Below are 5,967 nucleotides of genomic sequence, written 5' to 3'. Positions count from 1 at the left end.
AGAGGTGCTCACTGAGTATCTGTTCCAGAGGAGTAACATATAGAGGGATCCTCACTCTTCTTATACTTTGCTGCTGACTACCAACTTGGAAGGCAGCCAAGCAGGATTACTAGCCATACCAGTATTCTAGAGGACAAGCTCTCTGAGTTCAGGATCTCTCAGTAGTTTCAGCAGTGGGGGAGGAGGTATAAATATAATAGTGAAATGATGGAGACAAACTAGTAAGTTGAATTCTCTTGAAATGTTTGCACATTTGTTATATAAACATAGTTATTGAAGCTGCAAGGCTTCTGATATAACTGACAGAAGGAAACTGACATAAGTTAAGGGCTGGTATAACTAAGTGAACAAACAGTACAGAGGACCTTTTGGAAAGAGAAGAATTATTGGTAAGAAGATGATTCACTGATTCAGAGATGAAAGAAAGAAGGAATTTAGGAGCGGGAGTGTGTCATGGGGATTCCCCAATAAGATAGAACATTGAAAACACAATGAAGATAATAAAAATATGTGCTATGAACTTCATTGGCCCCCAAATTCAGAATATCCATTGCAGAATCAGAAGGAACCCTGGACTGAAGTGAGAAAGCTCAGTTCTGAGTCCAAGAATTCACTACTTTCTGTGGGATCCTGAATAAATAACCGTTTCTCTGAACCTTCATTTTCTAATATGAAACTTTTGTTAGATTTATAATATTTAATGCTGAGTACATATTGGATAAATGAATGAATTCATGATAAGTTTGTATGCAAAGTGGTTTACACTGTCTAATGTGATATAAGTGAGGCAAATTGGTTGCAATCAGTGTTTGCTTTATTGCAAGTCTCTCCATAGTTCACATCCAGCATATCTGAATGGATTTCCTGGACAGTGCAAATAACATGACTGAGTTAATTATAGCCGGTCTTTTCAAGGATCCAGAGGTTCAGAGAAAGTGCTTTGTGGTGTTTCTCCTGTGTACTTGGCCATGGTGTTGGGTAATGGCCTCATTGTTGTGACAGTCAGTGTCAGTAAGAGTCTGAATCCCCCCATGTATTACTTCCTTAGGTACCTGTCCCAGAGGAGATCAATTACTCATCTACTATTGTTCTGAAATTCATCACAGACCTACTTGCCAAGAGCAAAACCATCTTCCTTGAGGGCTGTCTGGCTCAGATATTCTTCTTCCACTTCCCTGGTGTTACTGAGATCTTCCTTCTCACGGTGATGGCCTATGACCGCTATGTGGCCATGTGCAAACCCCTTCACTAAACAACCATTATGAGGAGGCCTATGTGTCACCATCTGGTGGTTGGTTCCTGGCTTGGGGGATTTTTTAATTCCATGGTTCAGATCATTGCTACTTTCCAATTATCCTTTTGTGGCCCCAATGTGATTTACCACTACTTCTGTGACCTCCTTCCTTTATTCAAGATTTGTTGCACTGACACCTCTGTGGAGTGGGTTATTGTGCTGGCCAACAGTGGATTATTCTCTATCTTCTCCCTCCTCCTCTAGGGGTCTTCCTATATCGTCATCCTGGTCAACTTGAGGAGCCATTCTGCAGAGGGGAGGCGCAAAGCCCTCTCCACCTGTGCCTCTCACATCACCGTGGTCATCTTGTTCTTTGGACCTGCCATCTTCCTCTACATGCAGCCCCCCGCACCTTCACTAAGGCCAAACTGGTGGTGGGGTTCTATACAGTCATCACCCCTATGCCGAACCTCATCATATATAGGCTCAGAAATGCAGAGGTGAAAATGGCCATGAAGAGTTTGTGGGCAAGAAAGTGAATTCAAGGGTGTGATAAAAATGAAAACTTGAACAAATTAGCATGAACAGTGACCAGGTAAGCTTTCTGATTTTAGTCAGCTGTGAGGAAGATAGTAAATGTTAACCTATTCATATTTTTATCCTATTTTATTTTATTTTTTATAACACTGGCCTAGGATGATGCGTATTAATGTTTCTATTTCTTTACATACCACAAGGATATCTCAAACTCCCCTAGTACTTTGTTGCTGCAATCCTTAAACCCTAATTCCCTACAGAACTTGTGTTTATAAATGATTTTCTATCTGATTTCTACCTTTTGTATCAACTTTCATTCTATTTTCACCATCATGAAAATAATAAAATATAAAATTATTTATCTTCTTTAGATATTTGTCATTCCTTAATTTCTGTAAAGTTCATTTTATAAATAAGGATTTGGGTACCAATAAGAAATTTACTGAATGGCTGAAGACACATCTTTGCAAAGTAGTCCCTGAACTTTTCCTGGGAATCCAAGAAAGCTTGACTTTCCACTGTCAGAGAGGGAATAAAATTCATCCCTTTATCAGCCTGGATGGTCTCCAACTTCCCATGCAATTCCAGAGGGGCTTGGCTCCTTCTCTGTTCTAAACATTCACCATATCAGTCTGTTCAAACTGAGATTCCTTAAAAAGTCTAACAGTCATGTTCTCTTCATAAAACCTTTGCCAATTTACCTGAGTTGGAAAAACCCACTTCCTCTGAAAACTGACTGTCCCTTGCTCATCTGGACTATTTCTTACAGCATTTAGTGCTTTATACTTTATATTATTTATATTTATGGATGTATGTACCTTGAAACCTACTTGATGGAAGATATTTACCTTTCTGTTCTACTTCACTGCTTAGCATAATTTTATGAACAAACTATGGTCTCAGAAAATTTTAGTTGAATAAATGAACAGAAAATTAAATAAACTAGTGGATAATAGAATATAAAAAAGCCATATTGTCTGTGGTGTCCATGTCCTTACATGATGGTGCGAAGGATAAAGAAGGTCCTATGGCTTCAACATCCAATTCTAGGCTTCAATTTCTAGATTATACATTATGATTATTTTCTTTGTATGGAAATTATGAGATTTTCACTTTGCATTATAAAATCACTCCAATTAACAAACAATCCACATTCAATATCTTAATGTTAATAAATCTGCCATCATCAGAGAAGAAAACACATTAATAAGTCTGAGCAATGATGACAAAAGAAACATTGCTTAAAGACACAATTTGGATGAGATTAAGATACAAATGCCACTTGTTACCATTCTCTATGGAGGATCTGAAATTGTATTCACTCCCAACATATATATATTTTTAAGTAATTTCATTGGGTTTATAATGGTATGTAACATTGTGTAATTTGGGGGTATACATTATTTTTTATCAATTCCTGAATATACTTCATCATGCTCACCCCCAGTAATCTAATTTTTATTCATCACCATAAATATGTGCCCCTTTGTCCCTTTTGCCAATCTCTCAGCCCCCTTCCCCTCTGGTAACCACTAATCTGTTCTGTTTATCCATGTATTTGTTATCTTCCACATATGAGTGAAATCATGCAGTATTGGTCTTTCTCTGTCTGGCTTATTTTGCTTAGTGTCATACCCTCAAAGTCCATCCATGTTGTTGCAAATGTGACAATGTTATCTTTTTATGGCCGAGTAGTATTCCACTGTATATATATATACCACATCTTCTTTATCCATTCATCTGTAGAAGGGCACTTGGGTTGATTCCACAAATTGGCTATTATGAAAAAAGCTGCAATGAACATAGGGGTGGATAAGTCTCTTTAGATCATTGATTTCAAGTTCTTTGGGTAAATACCACTAGTGAGATAGCTGGATGGCATGGTATTACTATTTTTAACTCTTTGAGAACTCTCCATACTCTTTTGCATAGTGGCTGCACCAGTTTGCATTCCCACCACCAGTGTATGAGGGTTCCATTTTCTCCATGTCCTCTCCAACATTTGTTGTTTTTTTTTTTTTCTTGGTAATTATAGCCCCTCTGATCAGTGTATGGTGATAGCTCATTGTAGTTTTGATTTGCATTTCCCTAATAATTAGTGATGTTGAGCATCATTTCATGTGTCTGTTGGCTGTCTTCCTTGGAAAAATCTCAGTTCATATCCTTTGCCCATTTTTTGATCAGGTGGTGTTGAGTTGTATGAGTTTTTTATATATTTTGAAAATCAACCCCTTGTCTGATAAATGCACACCCAATATATTTTTTGTTTCTCATATGCCACTTTGATCCATGTAAGATCTGAGGAGGCAATGCCATGTTTGATTTTAGATTAGCACCTTACCCTCATGGCATCAATCATAGCCCTTTCATAGCTGTCCCTATTTTCGACAATGTTGAAAATTGAGCTGCATTCTGTCTCTTTGGTGATCCGTAATGCAACATGCACAGACAGCAGGGAGGGATGACCCAGACTGGAATCACCACTCTATCAACTTCTACCTGTGCTACCTTGGCTTCATTCACTTTTCCTCTTGGGGTTAGCAGGTTGTGGTATAAGGAAAGATTGTGGTATCTAGAGACATCAATTCATGTTTTTCTTTGTCTTTCCCTATTAATGTGATCTTGTGGGAGTCCCTGGAAGGCTTTCTAATTCACTTGGTGTCTGCACCCCATTAATATGTTTATAATATCTGAAATTCCACAGTAGGAGCTTTATTTCATGGGAGTATGGCACTGATAGAATGAAAATATCTCTGGAAGTTGAAATACAATAAAGTTATTATTAACCATTTATGTCTTAATCTGAACAATTTTACAAGACACTTCCCCTTCTATACAGTCATTATCTGGGTGCTGAGGTATGGCTTAAGCTACATCCAGCCTGTTGCCTGTTTTTGTATGTCCTGCCAGCTAAAAATGGGTTTAGCATTTTTAGAATAATATTTTGTAAGACCTAAAAGTTATATGAAATTCAAATATTAGTGTCCATAAATAAGGTTTTATTGGACTACAATCATGACTATTATTTTACTTTTTATCTCTGGCAGTTCTTGTGGTACAGAGGCATAACTGAATAGTTATGACGGAGACTGTGTAGTCTGCTAAGCCTAAAATATTTACTATGTAACCCTTTACAGAAAAAGTTTACCAACTCCTGGCTTAAGTTGTAACAAAATTATTGCTTACTAAAGAAATTTGGAGGTCCGTGTTTCCAGGGTTGTTTTGTGAATTCTGTGAAGCCAGAGCACCTGGTCGGTGCCTCTTCAATTTTCTTGGCTGTCCCCTCATGGCTGAAAGATGGCTGGAGCACCCCCAGGTGTTATATGCTCACATGAGGGGAGAGAGGGGTTCTAATTTTATTCTCCCAGAAATTCCCCAGAGCAATTTTAATTTTTTTATTTTACATTCTATGCCTAGATGTAAAAGAAACTGGGATAGGGGTTATATATATCTATATATCTATATCTATCTATCTATCTATCTATCTATCTATCTATCTATATTCCTGCAAAGGGGAATGGGATTATATTATCAGTTTAGACTAGGCACTGCGTTTCCCCTGGTCTGGGCACATTGGTGCTTGAACAAATTCAGGGTTCTGTTTTTATGGAAAGAATATCTGCCACAGGGAGTTTTGGTAAGTGGGATATCTTGGAGGGTAGTGTGTAGGGGCATAGTGAGGTGGCTACAGGATTTTTATCTGGTGCTAGAGTGACAGACTGAAACCTAGTTCAACTACTTAGTGACTGTACAATCTCAGGCAAGTGACTGAAATTCTGTGATTCAGTGTCTTTGGCATGGAAGTTTGGACTCAGTTTTCCTGTGAGTGCACCCTGCTTTAATTTTCCACTGGAGGGTAAAGGGGGATCTGGGATACAAGTGATCTTATGGAATTTAAAAAAACTTTTATTACAGAAAATTATATATATTATATATTTACAAATGTGGTCAAAGTAGGATAATGAACTCATGTGTACCCAACATCCAGTTTCAATAATTATCAATTCAGGACAAATTTTGTTTCATCCCACTAGGGCATCTCAAGAATAGCACTATTCACATTTTGGGTCAGACAATTCTTTGTTGTTGGGAGGTTTCCTGTGCATTGTAGGATGTGTCCTAGCACCCCTGGGCTCTCCCCATTAGATGCCAGTAGCACCTCTTCTCCTCCCAGGTTATGACAATGAAAAATGCCT

The 5,967-nt window shown here is 38.0% G+C and overlaps 1 pseudogene; it reads left to right on the top strand.

The window, feature by feature from the left end:
* The first annotated feature begins 855 nt into the window (after positions 1-855).
* LOC124232738 (olfactory receptor 4B1-like) lies at positions 856-2,130 on the top strand (annotated as a pseudogene).
* The last annotated feature ends 3,837 nt before the right edge of the window (positions 2,131-5,967 follow it).

Source organism: Equus quagga, unplaced genomic scaffold (genome assembly GCF_021613505.1).
Source record: "Equus quagga isolate Etosha38 unplaced genomic scaffold, UCLA_HA_Equagga_1.0 1100_RagTag, whole genome shotgun sequence".
In the NCBI taxonomy this organism is placed as follows: domain Eukaryota; kingdom Metazoa; phylum Chordata; class Mammalia; order Perissodactyla; family Equidae; genus Equus; species Equus quagga.
The sequence above is the reverse complement of the archived record's forward strand: the minus strand, read 5'-3'. Positions and strand labels throughout refer to the sequence as shown.